Here is a 26,271-nt window from a genome sequence, read left to right as displayed (position 1 = left end):
TAAAAAAATTATATTCAAAGGTAATCAATGTATAAATAATAATAAATATTCTGTTAAATTAATATAAACTAAATAATTTATATTAAAAAATAATTTACCATATTGAGTATATAAATATAAATAAAGACTATATAAAAATATTAAAATCATAATTAATAAATAAAATATATAAAAATAATCTAATCAAATTATTAAACTAATTAATAAAAATAATTCACCAAATAAATTTAAAGAAGGAGGAAAAGATATATTAGAAGAACATAATAAAAATCATCAAAATGATAAAAAAGGATAAATATTAATTAAACCTTTATTTAAAAACATTCTACGACTTTTAAAACGTAAATAACAAATATTTCTTAAACAAAATAATCCAGAAGAACATAAACCATGACCAAATATTAAAATTAATGAACCAAAATAACCTCAATTATTTAAAGTTAAAAACCCAATAATAACTAAACCTATATGAACAACAGAAGAATAAGCAATTAAAATTTTAAGATCTCTTTGAAAAAAACAAACTAATCTTAAAATTATTATTCCTAATAAACATAAAGAAATTAATAAATAATTAAATTTAAGATTAATCTTAAAAATTAACATTAAAATATGATAAATACCAAAACCACCTAATTTTAATATAATACCAGCTAAAATTATTGAACCACAAATAGGAGCTTCAACATGAGCTTTAGGTAATCAGATATGAAATATAAATAAAGGTATTTTAACTAAAAAAATTATTATTAAAAATATATAAAAATAAAAATTTAAATTATTTAAATAATCAAAATAATACATAAATATAAAGTTAAAATTATTTAAACTTAATAAACATGAAAAAAAAGGTAAAGAAAAAAAAATTATATAAATAAATAAATAAAATCCAGCTTTAAAACGCTCATATTGATATCCTCAACCATAAATTAAAATAATTACAGGAATTAAATTAATTTCATAAAAAATATAAAATAAAAAAAAACTATTTCTAAAAAAACAAAAATAAAAAATAATAACAAAAATAAATATTAATAAATTAAAATAATTTAAATAATTATTTTTAAAATTAAGTCTAGAAATATAAACTAATCTAATAATCCAAATACCTAATATAAATATTAAATAAGAAAATATATCTATACCAAATAAATATCTAATATTTAAAAAATAATTGAATATTGGAATCTTAAAATATATAAAAAAAAAAAAAAAAAAAAAAAAAATTCTGGGCTAATCATCATCTTTTAACCTTCAAGCTAAAAAAAATCATTCTAAAAATAATTAATATTAAAATTATTAACATTGTAAAATTATTAATGATTTTATATAATCATTTCCATATATACGAACTATTAAAATCAAAATTGTTAAACCTAATACTCTTTCACTAATACAAAAAATAAAAAAAACTAATAATAAAATATATTGCTTAATAAATATTATTAAATTTAACAAAAATAATAAAGATAAAATTAATAATAAATATTCTAATCCTAAAAGTATTATTAATAAATGATTAAAATTAAAAATATAAAATAAGACTCCAGAAAATAATATAAATATTAAAACTAAAATAAATAAATTTATCATTTTAATAGTTTAAAAAAAACATTGATATTGTAAATCAAAATTATAAAATTATTTAAAATAAATCAGTATAAATATATACATATTATCATTAATCTCCAAAATTAATATTTTAATTAAAATATATACTGAATTTTAAAAATTATTTTATTAACTAATTTAATTATAGCAATTATATTAACAATAATGAAATCACCTATTAGATCAAATTTAATTATTTTAATTCAAACAATAACTTTAACTATAATAATTAATTTAATTAATAAAACATCATGAATTTCATTTATAGTTTTCATTTTATATATTGGAGGATTAATAATTATTTTTTTATATATCTCAAGAATTGCTTTTAATGAATTAAATATTAATAAAAATTATAAAAACATAATTTACAAAATAATTTTTATATTCTTAATATTAATTTACTTTAAATTATCTCTAAATATAGAAAATATGATTTATGAAAATAAATTTATATTTGAAGATAACTTTTACTTATTAAACATATTTATAATACCTAATAATATTTTAATCTATATAATTATATTTATTCTTTTTTTTATATTAATTTTAATTATCTGAATATTAAAAATTAATAAAGGACCAATTCGACAAAAAACCAATTAATGAAAAAAAACATAATAAAAATTATATCACCAATATTAAACTTACCAACACCTACTAGAATTAGTTTTATATGAAATTTTGGATCTTTATTAATAATCTGCTTAATTAATCAAATTTTAACAGGATTATTTTTAGCTTTCCATTATAAAACAGATATTAACTTAGCTTTTCAAAGAATTATTAATATAAATCGAAATATTAATTTTGGATGATTAATTCGTTCTTTCCATGCTAATGGGGCATCAATATTTTTTATTATAATTTATATTCATATTAGACGAGGAATTTATATAAATTCATTTAATTTTAAAATAACATGAATTGTAGGAGTATTATTATTATTATTAACTATAATAACAGCTTTTGTAGGATATGTATTACCATGAGGACAAATATCATTTTGAGGTGCAACAGTAATTACAAATCTTTTATCAGCAATTCCATATTTAGGAAATTCAATTGTAATTTGAATTTGAGGAGGCTTCTCTATTAGTAATGCTACATTAACACGATTTTTTTCAATTCACTTTATTTTACCTTTTATTATTATTTTATTTACTTTTATTCATCTTTTTTTTTTACATATAACAGGATCTAATAATCCATTAGGTATTAATAGAAATTTTGATAAAATCAGATTTTCACCTTATTTCTTAATTAAAGATTTAATTGGATTAATTATATTTATATGAATATTTTTCATTTTAACTTTAATTTTTCCTTATTTATTAAATGATCATAATAATTTTGATATAGCAAATTCAATAATTACGCCTAATCATATTCAACCAGAATGATATTTTTTATTTTCATATTCAATTTTACGAGCAATCCCTAATAAATTAGGAGGAGTTATTGCCTTAATATTATCAATTTTAATTTTATTGATTATACCTTTATTAAATAAAAAAAACTTCTTAAGAAATAAATTTTATCCTATAAATAAAATTCTATTTTGAATTTTTATTATAACATTTTTTATATTAACATGAATTGGTATACAACCAGTTGAATATCCTTTTATTTCAACAAGTCAAATTTTTACAACAATTTACTTTTCATATTTTTTTATTAATTTTTATATTATAAAAATATGAGATAAATTATTAACTTAATAAAATCAGTTAATTAATTTATTTAAAATATTTATTTTGAAAATAAAAAATAGAAATTAATTCTATTAACTTAATACTAAAATTAATGATATAAGTTAAATAATTTAATAGAAAAATTAAATATAAATAAAAATAAAGATAAAGGTAAAATTAATTTTCAAATTAAATATATTAACTTATCATAACGAAAACGTGGTAAAAACCCACGTAATCAAATAATTAAAAATATAAATGTTAAAATAAAAATATTTAAATAAAATTTATTCATTATTAAACCAAAAAATATTTCACATAATAATATACCTATAAATATAATTCTTATATATTCAGATATAAAAATAAAAATAAAAGATAAACTTCTAAATTCAATATTAAAACCAGAAACTAATTCTGATTCTCCTTCAGAAAAATCAAAAGGAGAACGATTCATTTCTGCTAAAAATCTAATTAATAATAAAATAAATATTAAAAAAAGAAAAAAAAAAAATTTAGAATTTATTTGATAAATATAAAAATCATTTAAATTAAATCTATTAATTAAAAATATTAAATTTATAATAATAATTATTATTCTTACTTCATAAGAAATTATTTGAGAAATAAAACGAATTATCCCTAAAACTGAATAATTAGAATTAGATGATCATCTAATTATTAAAAAAATATAAACTATTAAACTCGAACAACAAAACATATAAATTAAACCAAAACCTATAATATAATTTATACCAATATAAGGATAAATAAATCAAAAAAAAACAGAAATTAATAAACCTAATATAGGGGAAATTATAAAAATTAAAAAATTTATATTTCTAGGATAATTAACTTCTTTAAAAAATAACTTTAAACCATCACCTATAGGTTGAAAAACACCTTTAATAAAAAATTTATTAGGGCCTTTACGTAATTGAATATAACCTAAAACTTTACGTTCTAATAAAGTAAAAAAAGCTACTCTTATGAAAACTATTAAAAATAAAATCAAAAAATTAATAATTATAATAAATATAAAAATTACTATCTATAATTAAAATTATATAATTAAATTCTAAATTTAACACAATTATCTGCCAAAATAGTTAAATTAATTTAATTCACTTAATAAAAAAATTTAATTTAATTATTTAATCCTTTCGTACTAAAATAAATTATTTTTTAAAAGATAGAAACCAACCTGGCTTACACCGGTTTGAACTCAAATCATGTAAGAATTTAAAGGTCGAACAGACCTAATACTTAAAATTTTGCACCTAAGATTAATCTTAATTCAACATCGAGGTCGCAAACTAATTTTTAAATTTGAACTTAAAAAATTAATTACGCTGTTATCCCTAAAGTAACTTTTTCCTATAATTAAAAATTTTAATTCAAATAATCACTAAATAATGTAAAATTTTAAAAAAAGTTTAATAATTTTTTTTATCACCCCAATAAAATAAATAATAAAATTAAAATATTTATAATCCAAAAAAATTAAAATTAATATTTATAAAGTTTTATAGGGTCTTATCGTCCCTTTAAATAATTTAAGCTTTTTTACTTAAAAATAAAATTTTAATTATATAAATAATAAAGTTTATTTCTCATCAAATCTTTCATACAAGTCCTCAATTAAAAGACTAATTATTATGCTACCTTTGCACAGTCAAAATACTGCAGCTATTTAATAAATCATTGAGCAGATCCTATATTAAATTAAACTTAATACAATGTTTTTGTTAAACAGATGAAAATAATTTTTGCCGAATTCATAATTTATAAATATAAATTATACTAATTTAATCATTATTACTAAAAATTAAATATTAATTAATAAAATTTAATAAAAAAAATAAATAAATTTATAATAAATTAAAACTAAATAAATAATAAATTTTTACAAACTTATAATAAAAATTTCTATTCCTATAAATTATTAAAATAAATAAATTATTATATAAAAATTTTAAGCTTATCCCTAAAATAATTTAAATTTAAAATATTAATATATAAAATCAAAATAACTTTTAAAATTTTAAATTAAATTTAAATCTTAAATAACTAAATATAATATAACGAATTAAATTTCAAAACTAATATTATTTTATAAATATTTATAAAACAATAAATTAATAATAAAATTAACTCTATAAATTTTGAGAAATTAAAAAAAAATTAAAAATTTTAATTAACCCTGATACAAAAGGTACTAAAAATATTCTTTTTAAAATTTAACTAATTCTTTTACAATACTATTAAACTATAAATCTAAAAATTAATTTTTACTTAATACTAAAACCCTAAATAAATAAATTACTTTTATAAAAAATCAATAAAAAATAAATATATTAATAACTTTAATTTAAATAAAGTTTAACAACATCCTATCATTGTAAATGACATACTTAAATTTAGATATTTATTTATAAAAAATATAATCTTTCTAAATACACTTTCCAGTACATTTACTTTGTTACGACTTGTCTTATTTTTAATAAGAATGACGGGCAATATGTACATATTTTAGATCTTTATTCATATTAATTAAATAAATAAATTTACTATTAAATCCAATTTCATTTTAATTTTCATCTAAAATCCAAAAATAAAATTTAATGTAACCCATTATAAACTTATTTATTAACCACATCTTGACTTAACATAAATCATAAAAATAAACAAAGAAAATAAATTTTTAAATATATTCATGACAGCGATATATGAACTATTTAAAATAAGTAAAATTAATCGTGGATTATCAATTAAAAAACAGGTTCCTCTAATAAGACTAAAATACCGCCAAATTTTTTAAATTTAAAGAACATAACTATTAATTTTTTAGTAAATTAATTTAAACTTTTATAATAGGGTATCTAATCCTAGTTTTAAATAAAATTTAATAGAATAAAATAATTATAATAATAATTCTTAATTAAATTTTACTTTATTAAAAAAAATTAAATTATAAATTATACTTAATACTAATAACCAAACTATTTTACTTGTATATTATGTTTAACCGCAACTGCTGGCACATATTTAGTTTATACTTAAATTAATAATTAAATCTAAATCTCTTTAATATTTAATATTTAATACTGAGAATTATTAAAATCCTTTAAGAACTTATTAACAATCAAAAAATTTCATGTATTTTCTTAATTAAATAAAATTTTATAATAAAATAAATTATATTTATATATAAAATAATAATAATATGGTTTAATATTATTAAAATAAGCAATTTTTAATTAAATTTTAATTTTATTGAATTTATAATAAATTACAATTTTAAATTAAACAATAAAACTTAAGTAAATAAAAATAAATTTTCCAAATTTGAAGACAAAAATTATACACAATTATGTAGTTATACCCAAAAATTTCTCACAAAAATATTTTAATTAACGAATTATGATAAAAAATCGAATAAAGAATTTTTATTTTTACAATTTTTGAAAAACCAAATTATACAATTTTTAATAATTTAACTCAACTTTTTAAAATAAAAAAACTAAATTGTAATTTTTCAACATATTTTTTTTTAATAATGGACATTTCTAACAAATTAAAATTAATTTTATAGATAAAAAAAGTATACTTTTTTTAGTTAATTTATACGACTATTTACATATATTTAAATATTTATATACTGATTAATTCCTAAATTGAAATTTTAATAAAATATAAATATTTTCTGTAATCAGGTTTATACATTTAATGAGCTAAAATTTTAAATTAAACAATAAAACTCGAATAAATAAAAATAAATTTTCCAAATTTGAAGACAAAAATCATACACAATTATGTAGTTATACCCAAAAATTTCTCACAAAAATATTTTAGTTAACGAATTATGATAAAAAATCGAATAAAGAATTTTTATTTTTGCAATTTTTGAAAAACCAAATTATACAATTTTTAATAATTTAACTCAACTTTTTAAAGTAAAAAAACTAAAATTGTAATTTTTCAACATATTTTTTTTTAATAATGGACATTTCTAACAAATTAAAATTAATTTTATAGATAAAAAAAGTATACTTTTTTTAGTTAATTTATACGACTATTTACATATATTTAAATATTTATATACTGATTAATTCCTAAATTAAAATTTTAATAAAATATAAATATTTTCTGTAATCAGGTTTATACATTTAATGAACTAAAATTTTAAATTAAACAATAAAACTCGAATAAATAAAAATAAATTTTCCAAATTTGAAGACAAAAATCATACACAATTATGTAGTTATACCCAAAAATTTCTCACAAAAATATTTTAGTTAACGAATTATGATAAAAAATCGAATAAAGAATTTTTATTTTTGCAATTTTTGAAAAACCAAATTATACAATTTTTAATAATTTAACTCAACTTTTTAAAGTAAAAAAACTAAAATTGTAATTTTTCAACATATTTTTTTTTAATAATGGACATTTCTAACAAATTAAAATTAATTTTATAGATAAAAAAAGTATACTTTTTTTAGTTAATTTATACGACTATTTACATATATTTAAATATTTATATACTGATTAATTCCTAAATTAAAATTTTAATAAAATATAAATATTTTCTGTAATCAGGTTTATACATTTAATGAGCTAAAATTTTAAATTAAACAATAAAACTCGAATAAATAAAAATAAATTTTCCAAATTTGAAGACAAAAATCATACACAATTATGTAGTTATACCCAAAAATTTCTCACAAAAATATTTTAGTTAACGAATTATGATAAAAAATCGAATAAAGAATTTTTATTTTTGCAATTTTTGAAAAACCAAATTATACAATTTTTAATAATTTAACTCAACTTTTTAAAGTAAAAAAACTAAAATTGTAATTTTTCAACATATTTTTTTTTAATAATGGACATTTCTAACAAATTAAAATTAATTTTATAGCTAAAAAAAATATACTTTTTTTAGTTAATTTATACGACTATTCCTACTTTAATTTTTCAAATAATTGAATTTTCAAACTAGAAACCTTATATATATATATACAATAAATATATGTATATATTCATATAAGGATTTATATACATATATATATATATATATAAGATGTATAGATAATATTACTATATAAGGATTTATATATATATATATATATATATATAATATAAGCTATATAGATGTATATATGTATTATATATATATACTATATATATATGAAGTCTATATATGTATACTACTATATATATTAATAAATCCTCTATATACTCTTTCTTCTTTCTTTTTTTTTTAAAGGAGGGCTACGCCCCCCTTTTTAGACAATTACAAACGTCATGCCTCACTAAAACATATTTTTTTTAAAATTTTATTGAGATTATTCCCAATCTCTATCTAAACCAAGAAACATTTTTTTACTAAACAATATTTTTAAAAATAAAATGCCTGAAAAAGGGTTACTTTGATAGAGTAAATCATGTATTATATATACTTTTATTATACTTTAAGAAACTATCTAATCCATAAATTTCAAAAATTTATATGCATAAACACCTAAGTATATATCATAAAGAAAAATAAGCTAAAATAAGCTTTTGGATTCATACTTCAAATATAGAATAAAATTCTTTTTTCTGATAAATTTAAATTTAACAAAAATTATATTTTTTACATTATTAATATTTAGAACTTTAATATCAATTTCAGCATCAAATTGATTATCAATATGAATAGGATTAGAATTAAATCTATTTTCAATTATTCCAATTTTAAACTTTAAGTCATCAATTTACTCAATTGAAGCTACAATAAAATATTTTTTAATTCAAGCTTTTGCTTCAATTTTATTACTAATTTTTTTAATTAATAAAAATCTATTATTTATAAATAATGATAATATTTTAATTATAATATCACTATTAATAAAATTAAGATTAATACCTTTTCATTTATGATTACCTTCAATAATAGAAGGACTGAATTGAATATCATGTTTATTAATAATAACTTGACAAAAAATCACACCTTTAATTATAATTTCTTATTTAAATATTAATAAAAATATAATTTTTTTAATTGTATTAATCTCAATAAATTCAATTTTTGGTTTAAATCAAAATTCAATACGTAAAATTTTAGCTATATCATCAATTAATAATACTACCTGAATACTATTTGCAATTTTAATAAATGAAAATTTATGAATTAATTACTTTTTAATTTATTCTTTATTAAATTTTTTAATTATTAAAATACTTAATAATTATAATGTTAATTATATTAATCAAATAAAACTATTTAATTTAAATTTTTTTTTCAAATTAAATATATTAATATTAATTTTTTCAATTATAGGTTTACCTCCCATAATAGGATTTTTAATAAAATGAATACTAATTAAAACTTTAATCTATAATAATATATATATTATTATAATAATATTAATTATACTAACTATTTTAAATTTACTTTTTTATATTAAATTAACTTATTTTATATTATTTAATTTTAATCTTTTTAATAAATGATATCTAATATATAAAAAAAACAATTATGATTTCATTATATTAATAAATTTTTTTAGATTATTTTTTAGTTACTTATTTATTTATTAAGGTTTTAAGTTAACTAAATAAACTATTAATCTTCAAAATTAAAAATATTATATTTTAAACCTTAATTAAATAATTAATACCTTTAAATTTGCAATTTAATATCATTTAATATGAATATAAGATTTAATGATAAAAAGATTATTTAATCTATATATAAATTTACAATTTACAACCTATTATCAGCCATTTTATCTATAAAATGAATTTTTTCAACTAATCATAAAGATATTGGAACTTTATACTTTTTATTTGGTATTTGATCAGGTATAATTGGATCATCTCTTAGAATTTTAATTCGTCTAGAACTAAGACAAATTAATTCTATTATTAATAATAACCAATTATATAATGTAATTGTAACAATTCATGCTTTTATTATAATTTTTTTTATAACAATACCAATTGTAATTGGTGGATTTGGAAATTGATTAATTCCTATAATAATAGGTTGTCCTGATATATCATTCCCACGTTTAAATAACATTAGATTTTGATTATTACCCCCATCATTAATAATAATAATTTGTAGTTTTTTAATTAATAATGGAACAGGAACAGGATGAACTATTTATCCACCTTTATCAAATAACATTGCACATAATAATATTTCAGTTGATTTAACTATTTTTTCCTTACATTTAGCAGGAATCTCCTCAATTTTAGGAGCAATTAACTTTATTTGTACAATTCTTAATATAATACCAAATAATATAAAATTAAATCAAATTCCTCTTTTCCCTTGATCAATTTTAATTACAGCTATTTTATTAATTTTATCTTTACCAGTCTTAGCTGGTGCTATTACAATATTATTAACTGATCGAAATTTAAACACTTCATTTTTTGATCCAGCAGGAGGAGGAGATCCTATTCTTTATCAACATTTATTTTGATTCTTTGGACATCCTGAAGTTTATATTTTAATTTTACCTGGATTTGGATTAATTTCACATATTATTAGTCAAGAAAGAAATAAAAATGAAACATTTGGTAATATTAGAATAATTTATGCAATATTAACTATTGGATTATTAGGATTTATTGTATGAGCTCATCATATATTTACAATTGGTATAGATGTTGATACACGAGCATATTTTACATCAGCAACTATAATTATTGCCATTCCTACAGGAATTAAAATTTTTAGATGATTAGCTACTATTTATGGATCTAAAATTAATTTTTCACCCTCAACAATTTGATCTTTAGGTTTCATTTTTCTATTTACAATTGGTGGCTTAACAGGAGTTATTCTTGCTAATTCATCTATTGATATTATTCTTCATGATACTTATTATGTAGTAGCTCATTTTCATTATGTATTATCTATAGGAATTGTATTTGCAATTATTGCTAGACTAATTCATTGATTCCCAATTTTTACAGGATTTTCTATAAATAACTTTATTTTAAAAATTCAATTTATTTTAATATTTATTGGAGTAAATTTAACTTTTTTCCCCCAACATTTTTTAGGTTTAAATGGAATACCTCGACGTTATACAGATTATCCTAATAATTTTTTATTATGAAATATAATTTCATCAATTGGATCAATAATTTCAACATTTAGAATTATCATTTTAATTTATTCAATTTGAAATAGAATTTTTTTAAAAAAAACAACAATTTTCAAATTAAATTTAAGAAACTCTATTGAATGAATTCATAATTTACCTCCATTAGAACATTCATATTCAGAATTACCTTTAATTATTAATTTCTAATATGGCAGAAATTATATGCAATGAACTTAAAATTCATTTATAAAGAATAATCTTTTTTTAGAAATTATAACTTGATTAAAACTAAGATTTCAAAATAGAAATTCGCCATTAATAGAACAATTAATTTTTTTTCATGATCATACAATTTTTATTATTATTATAATTATATCAACAATTACTTACATAATATTATTTATTATAAACAATAAATTTATTAATATTAAAATTTCAGAAAATCAAATAATTGAGTTTATTTGAACAACAACTCCACCTATTATTTTAATTTTTATTGCCATACCTTCTTTACATTTATTATATTTAATAGATGAAATTAAATGTCCTATTTTAACAATTAAAATTTTTGGGCATCAATGATTTTGATCCTATGAATACTCAGATTTTTCAAATATTGAATTTGAATCATATATAATTAATGATTTAAATAAAGAAAATTTCCGTTTAATTGAAGTAGATAATAAAACTATTATCCCATTTAAATTTAATATTCGACTTTTAATTTCATCAGATGATGTTATTCACTCTTGAACTATTCCAAGTTTAGCAATTAAAATTGATGCAATTCCAGGACGAATAAACCAAATTAATCTTTTTATAAATCGTCCTGGAATATACTTTGGTCAATGTTCAGAAATTTGCGGAATTAATCATAGATTTATACCAATTCAGATTGAATCAATTAATTTAAATAAATTTATCTATTGAATTAAAAACTTTTAACTCATTAGATGACTGAAAAGCAAAGTAATGATCTCTTAAATCAAAATATAGTAAATTAGCAATTACTTCTAATGAAAGAGATTAGTTAAAGTTATAACATTAATTTGTCAAATTAAAATTATTTATTTATATCACTTAATCCCTCAAATAGCACCAATAAATTGATTAATTCTATTTATATTTTTTTTTTCTATATTCTATTTAATTATAAATCTATTATACTTTAATTTTATTAAAAATATAAAAATTAAAATTTCATTTAAAAATAACATAAAAAATTATAATAAATTTATTTAATATTTTTGACCCTTCAACAAAAGTTTTTAATTTAGAATTAAATTGAATTAGAACTTTATTAATTATTTTAATAATACCAAATTTTTTATGAATTATACCAAATCGAATAAATTGATTTATATTTAAAATTTTTAATATATTAAATAACGAAATATTAATATTATATAAAATAAAAAAAACTAAATCACCTGCATTTATATTTATTGCATTATTTATATTTATTTTACTTAATAACTTTTTTAGATTATTTCCTTATATTTTTTCATCATCAAGTCATATAATTTTTTCAATTACTTTAGCTTTACCATTCTGATTATTTTACATTATTTTTTCAACATGTAAAAATACAAAAAATATAATTGCACATTTAATTCCACTTAATACACCAATTTATTTAGCCCCATTAATAACAATCATTGAAACAATAAGAATTATTATTCGACCATTTTCTTTATCTATTCGTCTAACTGCAAATTTAATTGCAGGACACTTACTTATAACATTATTAAACTTTAATTCAATAATAATCATTATTATTTTAATTCAAATATTTATAATAATTTTTGAATTATGTGTAGCCTTAATCCAAAGATATGTATTTTCAATTCTTTCATCTTTATATTCTAGAGAATAATGATAAAAATTAATCAACCTTATTTTATTCTAAATTTAAGTCCATGACCAATTTTAATAGCTTTAAATACTTTTAATTTAATGATTTCAAATATCATAATTATAAATTTTAAATTTAATTTAATATCATTAATAAATTTAATTTTAATTATTACTATTTCAATCTTATGATGACGAGATGTAATTCGAGAAAGAACATTTCAAGGTAATCATAATTTTTATATTATAAATCTAATTAAATTTAGAATAATCTTATTTATTATTTCTGAAATATTTTTATTTATTTCATTTTTTTGAAATTTTTTACATAATTCTTTAGCACCATCAATTGAATTAGGATTAAACTGACCTCCTAAAAACATTAATTTTTTCAATCCATTATTAATCCCATTACTAAATACAATTATTTTATTAACATCAAGATTCACTGTAACATTAACTCATCTTTACTTATTAAATAATTCAAAAAAAAAAACAATTATTTTTATAAATATAACAATTATTTTAAGTATCTATTTTTTATTACTTCAAATATTAGAATATAAACAAGCAACATTTACATTTTCAGACTCAATTTTTGGATCATCATTTTATATAGCAACAGGATTCCATGGTTTACACGTTATTATTGGAACAATTTTCCTAATAATCAATTTAATACGTATAATAAAAATACATTTTTCATATATTCATCACATCAGATTTGAATTAGCTGCTTGATATTGACATTTCATTGATATTATTTGATTATTTTTATATATAACTTTCTACTGATGAAATAATTAATTTTATTAATATATATAAATAGTATATTTGATTTCCAATCAAAAAGTTTAATTTTTAAATAAAATAATTATATTAAATTTAATATCAATATTAACAATATTTATTATTATACTAATTTTATTTTCAATTATAATTTTAATCAATATAAAAATAAAATTTAACTACAACAAATCAGCACCATTTGAATGTGGATTTGATCCATTTAATAAATCACGAATTCCATTTTCCTTAAATTTTTATTTGATTGCAATTATCTTTTTAATTTTTGATATTGAAATCTCAATTATTCTACCAATAATTATAAATTTCAAAATCTCTAATATACTATATTTCAATATTATATTCATAATATTTTTTATATTTATAATTATTACTATTTTTTATGAATGAAAATTTGGATCATTAAATTGAAAAATTTAAAGGATAATAGTTAAAATTTATAACATTTAATTTGCTTTTAAAAATTATTATATAATTTATCTTAAATAAGAAGTAATATTTTACATATTAATTTCGACTTAATAATAGATTATCAAAATCCTTATTTATTAATTGAAACCAAAAAGAGGTTTATTACTGTTAATAATAATATTGAAAAAAATTCCAATTAAAAAGATTTTAAAAAAAAAGAAGCTGCTAACTATCTTTTAAAGCATTTAAAATGTTTAATCTTTAATTTATTTATTAGTTTAATTAAAACATTATATTTTCAATATAAAAATAATTTTTATTTATAAATAATAATTTTAAAAATTAATTTTTAAATTAACTAGAAAAACTAACAAATATTTTTAAAAAAAAATATGCAAAGGTAACTACCTTACACAAAAATTTATAAAAAATTAAATCAAAAATTAATCTTTATTAAAAATAACAAAAATTAACACAATTAGAATTTTACCTTTATTTTAAAATTATCACCAAAATTAAAAATTTTTTTTACATTTAATTTTAAAAATTAATTTTTAAATTAACTAAAAAAACTAACAAATATTTTTAAAAAAAAATATGCAAAGGTAACTACCTTACACAAAAATTTATAAAAAATTAAATCAAAAATTAATCTTTATTAAAAATAACAAAAATTAACACAATTAGAATTTTACCTTTATTTTAAAATTATCACCAAAATTAAAAATTTTTTTTACATTTAATTTTAAAAATTAATTTTTAAATTAACTAGAAAAACTAACAAATATTTTTAAAAAAAAATATGCAAAGGTAACTACCTTACACAAAAATTTATAAAAAATTAAATCAAAAATTAATCTTTATTAAAAATAACAAAAATTAACACAATTAGAATTTTACCTTTATTTTAAAATTATCACCAAAATTAAAAATTTTTTTTACATTTAATTTTAAAAATTAATTTTTAAATTAACTAGAAAAACTAACAAATATTTTTAAAAAAAAATATGCAAAGGTAACTACCTTACACAAAAATTTATAAAAAATTAAATCAAAAATTAATCTTTATTAAAAATAACAAAAATTAACACAATTAGAATTTTACCTTTATTTTAAAATTATCACCAAAATTAAAAATTTTTTTTACATTTAATTTTAAAAATTAATTTTTAAATTAACTAAAAAAACTAACAAATATTTTTAAAAAAAAATATGCAAAGGTAACTACCTTACACAAAAATTTATAAAAAATTAAATCAAAAATTAATCTTTATTAAAAATAACAAAAATTAACACAATTAGAATTTTACCTTTATTTTAAAATTATCACCGAAATTAAAAATTTTTTTTACATTTAATTTTAAAAATTAATTTTTAAATTAACTAGAAAAACTAACAAATATTTTTAAAAAAAAATATGCAAAGGTAACTACCTTACACAAAAATTTATAAAAAATTAAATCAAAAATTAATCTTTATTAAAAATAACAAAAATTAACACAATTAGAATTTTACCTTTATTTTAAAATTATCACCAAAATTAAAAATTTTTTTTACATTTAATTTTAAAAATTAATTTTTAAATTAACTAGAAAAACTAACAAATATTTTTAAAAAAAAATATGCAAAGGTAACTACCTTACACAAAAATTTATAAAAAATTAAATCAAAAATTAATCTTTATTAAAAATAACAAAAATTAACACAATTAGAATTTTACCTTTATTTTAAAATTATCACCAAAATTAAAAATTTTTTTTACATTTAATTTTAAAAATTAATTTTTAAATTAACTAAAAAAACTAACAAATATTTTTAAAAAAAAATATGCAAAGGTAACTACCTTACACAAAAATTTATAAAAAATTAAATCAAAAATTAATCTTTATTAAAAATAACAAAAATTAACACAATTAGAATTTTACCTTTATTTTAAAATTATCACCGAAATTAAAAATTTTTTTTACATTTAATTTTAAAAATTAATTTTTAAATTAACTAGAAAAACTAACAAATATTTTTAAAAAAAAATATGCAAAGGTAACTACCTTACACAAAAATTTATAAAAAATTAAATCAAAAATTAATCTTTATTAAAAATAACAAAAATTAACACAATTAGAATTTTACCTTTATTTTAAAATTATCACCAAAATTAAAAATTTTTTTTACATTTAATTTTAAAAATTAATTTTTAAATTAACTAGAAAAACTAACAAATATTTTTAAAAAAAAATATGCAAAGGTAACTACCTTACACAAAAATTTATAAAAAATTAAATCAAAAATTAATCTTTATTAAAAATAACAAAAATTAACACAATTAGAATTTTACCTTTATTTTAAAATTATCACCAAAATTAAAAATTTTTTTTACATTTAATTTTAAAAATTAATTTTTAAATTAACTAGAAAAACTAACAAATATTTTTAAAAAAAAATATGCAAAGGTAACTACCTTACACTAAAATTTATAAAAAATTAAATCAAAAATTAATCTTTATTAAAAATAACAAAAATTAACACAATTAGAATTTTACCTTTATTTTAAAATTATCACCAAAATTAAAAATTTTTTTTACATTTAATTTTAAAAATTAATTTTTAAATTAACTAGAAAAACTAACAAATATTTTTAAAAAAAAATATGCAAAGGTAACTACCTTACACAAAAATTTATAAAAAATTAAATCAAAAATTAATCTTTATTAAAAATAACAAAAATTAACACAATTAGAATTTTACCTTTATTTTAAAATTATCACCAAAATTAAAAATTTTTTTTACATTTAATTTTAAAAATTAATTTTTAAATTAACTAGAAAAACTAACAAATATTTTTAAAAAAAAATATGCAAAGGTAACTACCTTACACAAAAATTTATAAAAAATTAAATCAAAAATTAATCTTTATTAAAAATAACAAAAATTAACACAATTAGAATTTTACCTTTATTTTAAAATTATCACCAAAATTAAAAATTTTTTTTACATTTAATTTTAAAAATTAATTTTTAAATTAACTAGAAAAACTAACAAATATTTTTAAAAAAAAATATGCAAAGGTAACTACCTTACACAAAAATTTATAAAAAATTAAATCAAAAATTAATCTTTATTAAAAATAACAAAAATTAACACAATTAGAATTTTACCTTTATTTTAAAATTATCACCAAAATTAAAAATTTTTTTTACATTTAATTTTAAAAATTAATTTTTAAATTAACTAGAAAAACTAACAAATATTTTTAAAAATATTTAAAAAAATTTATTTTACCTTTATATCTTCAATATAATGCTCTTAAATTAAGCTATTTAAATTTAATAATTAAATAATAAAATAATTAAAAATCATAAAAAAAATAATAAAATATAAACTTTATAACTATTTAAAAAAATACTCTGTCTAAATCTAATTATTTTCTTAAAAAAATAAATTAAACCTCTATTTAAATTATATTCAATTCAACCAATTTCAAAAACCTTTAAAGTAAAAAATCCAATATAAAGAAAATTATTTAAAAAAAAATTTACTTTAAAAAATAATAAATTTCATATTAATCTAAAAAAAAAAATATTAAATAAAGAAAATATATATTTTATAGAAAATAAAAAATTATTAAGTTCAAAAAAAAATCAAATTCTAAAAAATAAAATTAATACTCTTAAAATCTTAAATTTAAATTCTAATAAAATTAAATCAAATTTATAAAATATTAATCATATAAAAAAAGAACCAAAAAACAACATAATAAAACTAATAAATATTATACTAATAATTAAGATTTTTCTTTCAAATTTAATAATCATTAAATAATTAAATATAGAAAAATTTATTATTATTAAATAATAAATTACACGAATTGAATAAAAAAAAGTTAAAAAAAAAGAAAATAAAAAAAAAAAAAAAAAAAAAAAAATTCAAATTTATTATTAAAAAGTATTCAAAAATCAAGTCCTTAGAATAAAAACTACAGAAAAAAGGAAAACCACATAATGATATTAAAGTAAATATAAAAATCAAACCACAAAAAGGTAAATAATCAATTAATCCCCCTATTTTACGAATATCTTGATTATTATTTATATTAAGAATTAAAATACCAGATCTCAAAAATATTATAGATTTAAATAAAGCATGTATTAATAAATAAAAAAAACATATATCAATTTTACCTAAACATAAAATCATAAATATAAAACTTATTTGACTTAAAGTAGAAAAAGCAATAATTTTCTTTAAATCAAATTCAAAAATTGCATTTAAACCAGATATTAATATAGTTAAACAAGAAATTACTATTAAATAATTTAAAAAAGAAAAATTTAAAAAAATTTCATTAAACCGAATTATTAAATAAATACCAGCAGTTACTAAAGTAGAAGAATGAACTAAAGAAGAAACAGGTGTAGGAGCTGCTATAGCTAAAGGCAACCAAGAAGAAAAAGGAATTTGAGCTCTTTTAGTCAAAGAAGCAAATATAATTATCAAACTAATAAAAAATAAATAATTTAAATTTCTATAATAATTAATTAAAATAAAATTTCAAGAACCAAAATTTAATATTCAAATTATAGATATAATAATAAATAAATCACCTAAACGATTTAAAATAACAGTTACCAATCCCGAACTATAAGATTTTTTATTTTGATAAAAAACAACTAAACAGAAAGAAACCATTCCTAAACCATCTCAACCCAACAAAATTCTAATTAAATTAGGACTAAGAATTAAAAAAAATATAAACATAATAAAAAAATTTATTAATATTAAAAATCGATTCTTATTAAAATCATAATTTATATATTCTATTCTATACAATAAAATTATTGAAGAAATCAAAAATACAAAAGAAATAAATATTAAAGATATTCAATCCAATAAAATAACATATAAAACTATACAAGAATTAAAAAAAAAAAATATATACTCAATAAAATAAAATTTATCAAAATAAATTAATAATAAGCCTAAAATAAAAAAAATAATAAATGATATAAAAAAAAAAAAAAAAAAAAAAAAAAAAAAATTAAATTTAATTATTTAAATATAACATATAATCTTTAATTCCACAAATTAATATTTTAATTAAACTATTTAAATAACAAAATAATTCTATAATTAAAAAAATTATATTCAAAGGTAATCAATGTATAAATAATAATAAATATTCTGTTAAATTAATATAAACTAAATAATTTATATTAAAAAATAATTTACCATATTGAGTATATAAATATAAATAAAGACTATATAAAAATATTAAAATCATAATTAATAAATAAAATATATAAAAATAATCTAATCAAATTATTAAACTAATTAATAAAAATAATTCACCAAATAAATTTAAAGAAGGAGGAAAAGATATATTAGAAGAACATAATAAAAATCATCAAAATGATAAAAAAGGATAAATATTAATTAAACCTTTATTTAAAAACATTCTACGACTTTTAAAACGTAAATAACAAATATTTCTTAAACAAAATAATCCAGAAGAACATAAACCATGACCAAATATTAAAATTAATGAACCAAAATAACCTCAATTATTTAAAGTTAAAAACCCAATAATAACTAAACCTATATGAACAACAGAAGAATAAGCAATTAAAATTTTAAGATCTCTTTGAAAAAAACAAACTAATCTTAAAATTATTATTCCTAATAAACATAAAGAAATTAATAAATAATTAAATTTAAGATTAATCTTAAAAATTAACATTAAAATATGATAAATACCAAAACCACCTAATTTTAATATAATACCAGCTAAAATTATTGAACCACAAATAGGAGCTTCAACATGAGCTTTAGGTAATCAGATATGAAATATAAATAAAGGTATTTTAACTAAAAAAATTATTATTAAAAATATATAAAAATAAAAATTTAAATTATTTAAATAATCAAAATAATACATAAATATAAAGTTAAAATTATTTAAACTTAATAAACATGAAAAAAAAGGTAAAGAAAAAAAAATTATATAAATAAATAAATAAAATCCAGCTTTAAAACGCTCATATTGATATCCTCAACCATAAATTAAAATAATTACAGGAATTAAATTAATTTCATAAAAAATATAAAATAAAAAAAAACTATTTCTAAAAAAACAAAAATAAAAAATAATAACAAAAATAAATATTAATAAATTAAAATAATTTAAATAATTATTTTTAAAATTAAGTCTAGAAATATAAACTAATCTAATAATCCAAATACCTAATATAAATATTAAATAAGAAAATATATCTATACCAAATAAATATCTAATATTTAAAAAATAATTGAATATTGGAATCTTAAAATATATAAAAAAAAAAAAAAAAAAAAAAAAATTCTGGGCTAATCATCATCTTTTAACCTTCAAGCTAAAAAAAATCATTCTAAAAATAATTAATATTAAAATTATTAACATTGTAAAATTATTAATGATTTTATATAATCATTTCCATATATACGAACTATTAAAATCAAAATTGTTAAACCTAATACTCTTTCACTAATACAAAAAATAAAAAAAACTAATAATAAAATATATTGCTTAATAAATATTATTAAATTTAACAAAAATAATAAAGATAAAATTAATAATAAATATTCTAATCCTAAAAGTATTATTAATAAATGATTAAAATTAAAAATATAAAATAAGACTCCAGAAAATAATATAAATATTAAAACTAAAATAAATAAATTTATCATTTTAATAGTTTAAAAAAAACATTGATATTGTAAATCAAAATTATAAAATTATTTAAAATAAATCAGTATAAATATATACATATTATCATTAATCTCCAAAATTAATATTTTAATTAAAATATATACTGAATTTTAAAAATTATTTTATTAACTAATTTAATTATAGCAATTATATTAACAATAATGAAATCACCTATTAGATCAAATTTAATTATTTTAATTCAAACAATAACTTTAACTATAATAATTAATTTAATTAATAAAACATCATGAATTTCATTTATAGTTTTCATTTTATATATTGGAGGATTAATAATTATTTTTTTATATATCTCAAGAATTGCTTTTAATGAATTAAATATTAATAAAAATTATAAAAACATAATTTACAAAATAATTTTTATATTCTTAATATTAATTTACTTTAAATTATCTCTAAATATAGAAAATATGATTTATGAAAATAAATTTATATTTGAAGATAACTTTTACTTATTAAACATATTTATAATACCTAATAATATTTTAATCTATATAATTATATTTATTCTTTTTTTTATATTAATTTTAATTATCTGAATATTAAAAATTAATAAAGGACCAATTCGACAAAAAACCAATTAATGAAAAAAAACATAATAAAAATTATATCACCAATATTAAACTTACCAACACCTACTAGAATTAGTTTTATATGAAATTTTGGATCTTTATTAATAATCTGCTTAATTAATCAAATTTTAACAGGATTATTTTTAGCTTTCCATTATAAAACAGATATTAACTTAGCTTTTCAAAGAATTATTAATATAAATCGAAATATTAATTTTGGATGATTAATTCGTTCTTTCCATGCTAATGGGGCATCAATATTTTTTATTATAATTTATATTCATATTAGACGAGGAATTTATATAAATTCATTTAATTTTAAAATAACATGAATTGTAGGAGTATTATTATTATTATTAACTATAATAACAGCTTTTGTAGGATATGTATTACCATGAGGACAAATATCATTTTGAGGTGCAACAGTAATTACAAATCTTTTATCAGCAATTCCATATTTAGGAAATTCAATTGTAATTTGAATTTGAGGAGGCTTCTCTATTAGTAATGCTACATTAACACGATTTTTTTCAATTCACTTTATTTTACCTTTTATTATTATTTTATTTACTTTTATTCATCTTTTTTTTTTACATATAACAGGATCTAATAATCCATTAGGTATTAATAGAAATTTTGATAAAATCAGATTTTCACCTTATTTCTTAATTAAAGATTTAATTGGATTAATTATATTTATATGAATATTTTTCATTTTAACTTTAATTTTTCCTTATTTATTAAATGATCATAATAATTTTGATATAGCAAATTCAATAATTACGCCTAATCATATTCAACCAGAATGATATTTTTTATTTTCATATTCAATTTTACGAGCAATCCCTAATAAATTAGGAGGAGTTATTGCCTTAATATTATCAATTTTAATTTTATTGATTATACCTTTATTAAATAAAAAAAACTTCTTAAGAAATAAATTTTATCCTATAAATAAAATTCTATTTTGAATTTTTATTATAACATTTTTTATATTAACATGAATTGGTATACAACCAGTTGAATATCCTTTTATTTCAACAAGTCAAATTTTTACAACAATTTACTTTTCATATTTTTTTATTAATTTTTATATTATAAAAATATGAGATAAATTATTAACTTAATAAAATCAGTTAATTAATTTATTTAAAATATTTATTTTGAAAATAAAAAATAGAAATTAATTCTATTAACTTAATACTAAAATTAATGATATAAGTTAAATAATTTAATAGAAAAATTAAATATAAATAAAAATAAAGATAAAGGTAAAATTAATTTTCAAATTAAATATATTAACTTATCATAACGAAAACGTGGTAAAAACCCACGTAATCAAATAATTAAAAATATAAATGTTAAAATAAAAATATTTAAATAAAATTTATTCATTATTAAACCAAAAAATATTTCACATAATAATATACCTATAAATATAATTCTTATATATTCAGATATAAAAATAAAAATAAAAGATAAACTTCTAAATTCAATATTAAAACCAGAAACTAATTCTGATTCTCCTTCAGAAAAATCAAAAGGAGAACGATTCATTTCTGCTAAAAATCTAATTAATAATAAAATAAATATTAAAAAAAGAAAAAAAAAAAATTTAGAATTTATTTGATAAATATAAAAATCATTTAAATTAAATCTATTAATTAAAAATATTAAATTTATAATAATAATTATTATTCTTACTTCATAAGAAATTATTTGAGAAATAAAACGAATTATCCCTAAAACTGAATAATTAGAATTAGATGATCATCTAATTATTAAAAAAATATAAACTATTAAACTCGAACAACAAAACATATAAATTAAACCAAAACCTATAATATAATTTATACCAATATAAGGATAAATAAATCAAAAAAAAACAGAAATTAATAAACCTAATATAGGGGAAATTATAAAAATTAAAAAATTTATATTTCTAGGATAATTAACTTCTTTAAAAAATAACTTTAAACCATCACCTATAGGTTGAAAAACACCTTTAATAAAAAATTTATTAGGGCCTTTACGTAATTGAATATAACCTAAAACTTTACGTTCTAATAAAGTAAAAAAAGCTACTCTTATGAAAACTATTAAAAATAAAATCAAAAAATTAATAATTATAATAAATATAAAAATTACTATCTATAATTAAAATTATATAATTAAATTCTAAATTTAACACAATTATCTGCCAAAATAGTTAAATTAATTTAATTCACTTAATAAAAAAATTTAATTTAATTATTTAATCCTTTCGTACTAAAATAAATTATTTTTTAAAAGATAGAAACCAACCTGGCTTACACCGGTTTGAACTCAAATCATGTAAGAATTTAAAGGTCGAACAGACCTAATACTTAAAATTTTGCACCTAAGATTAATCTTAATTCAACATCGAGGTCGCAAAACTAATTTTTAAATTTGAACTTAAAAAATTAATTACGCTGTTATCCCTAAAGTAACTTTTTCCTATAATTAAAAATTTTAATTCAAATAATCACTAAAATAATGTAAAATTTTAAAAAAAGTTTAATAATTTTTTTTATCACCCCAATAAAATAAATAATAAAATTAAAATATTTATAATCCAAAAAAATTAAAATTAATATTTATAAAGTTTTATAGGGTCTTATCGTCCCTTTAAATAATTTAAGCTTTTTTACTTAAAAATAAAATTTTAATTATATAAATAATAAAGTTTATTTCTCATCAAATCTTTCATACAAGTCCTCAATTAAAAGACTAATTATTATGCTACCTTTGCACAGTCAAAATACTGCAGCTATTTAATAAATCATTGAGCAGATCCTATATTAAATTAAACTTAATACAATGTTTTTGTTAAACAGATGAAAATAATTTTGCCGAATTCATAATTTATAAATATAAATTATACTAATTTAATCATTATTACTAAAAATTAAATATTAATTAATAAAATTTAATAAAAAAAATAAATAAATTTATAATAAATTAAAACTAAATAAATAATAAATTTTTACAAACTTATAATAAAAATTTCTATTCCTATAAATTATTAAAATAAATAAATTATTATATAAAAATTTTAAGCTTATCCCTAAAATAATTTAAATTTAAAATATTAATATATAAAATCAAAATAACTTTTAAAATTTTAAATTAAATTTAAATCTTAAATAACTAAATATAATATAACGAATTAAATTTCAAAACTAATATTATTTTATAAATATTTATAAAACAATAAATTAATAATAAAATTAACTCTATAAAATTTGAGAAATTAAAAAAAAAATTAAAAATTTTAATTAACCCTGATACAAAAGGTACTAAAAATATTCTTTTTAAAATTTAACTAATTCTTTTACAATACTATTAAACTATAAATCTAAAAATTAATTTTTACTTAATACTAAAACCCTAAATAAATAAATTACTTTTATAAAAAATCAATAAAAAATAAATATATTAATAACTTTAATTTAAATAAAGTTTAACAACATCCTATCATTGTAAATGACATACTTAAATTTAGATATTTATTTATAAAAAATATAATCTTTCTAAATACACTTTCCAGTACATTTACTTTGTTACGACTTGTCTTATTTTTAATAAGAATGACGGGCAATATGTACATATTTTAGATCTTTATTCATATTAATTAAATAAATAAATTTACTATTAAATCCAATTTCATTTTAATTTTCATCTAAAATCCAAAAATAAAATTTAATGTAACCCATTATAAACTTATTTATTAACCACATCTTGACTTAACATAAATCATAAAAATAAACAAAGAAAATAAATTTTTAAATATATTCATGACAGCGATATATGAACTATTTAAAATAAGTAAAATTAATCGTGGATTATCAATTAAAAAACAGGTTCCTCTAATAAGACTAAAATACCGCCAAATTTTTTAAATTTAAAGAACATAACTATTAATTTTTTAGTAAATTAATTTAAACTTTTATAATAGGGTATCTAATCCTAGTTTTAAATAAAATTTAATAGAATAAAATAATTATAATAATAATTCTTAATTAAATTTTACTTTATTAAAAAAAATTAAATTATAAATTATACTTAATACTAATAACCAAACTATTTTACTTGTATATTATGTTTAAACCGCAACTGCTGGCACATATTTAGTTTATACTTAAATTAATAATTAAATCTAAATCTCTTTAATATTTAATATTTTAATACTGAGAATTATTAAAATCCTTTAAGAACTTATTAACAATCAAAAAATTTCATGTATTTTCTTAATTAAAATAAAATTTTATAATAAAATAAATTATATTTATATATAAAATAATAATAATATGGTTTAATATTATTAAAATAAGCAATTTTTAATTAAATTTTAATTTTATTGAATTTATAATAAATTACAATTTTAAATTAAACAATAAAACTTAAGTAAATAAAAATAAATTTTCCAA

At 15.4% G+C, this 26,271-nt stretch overlaps 3 pseudogenes; all 3 read left to right on the top strand.

The window, feature by feature from the left end:
- The first annotated feature begins 2,201 nt into the window (after positions 1-2,201).
- LOC132953434 (cytochrome b-like) lies at positions 2,202-3,340 on the top strand (annotated as a pseudogene).
- An 8,038-nt stretch (positions 3,341-11,378) lies between these two features.
- Positions 11,379-12,363, top strand: LOC132953433 (cytochrome c oxidase subunit 2-like; annotated as a pseudogene).
- A 9,453-nt stretch (positions 12,364-21,816) lies between these two features.
- Positions 21,817-22,955, top strand: LOC132953432 (cytochrome b-like; annotated as a pseudogene).
- Positions 22,956-26,271: the final 3,316 nt, after the last annotated feature.

This window comes from Metopolophium dirhodum, unplaced genomic scaffold (genome assembly GCF_019925205.1).
Source record: "Metopolophium dirhodum isolate CAU unplaced genomic scaffold, ASM1992520v1 scaffold39, whole genome shotgun sequence".
In the NCBI taxonomy this organism is placed as follows: Eukaryota; Metazoa; Arthropoda; class Insecta; order Hemiptera; family Aphididae; genus Metopolophium; species Metopolophium dirhodum.
The sequence above is the reverse complement of the archived record's forward strand: the minus strand, read 5'-3'. Positions and strand labels throughout refer to the sequence as shown.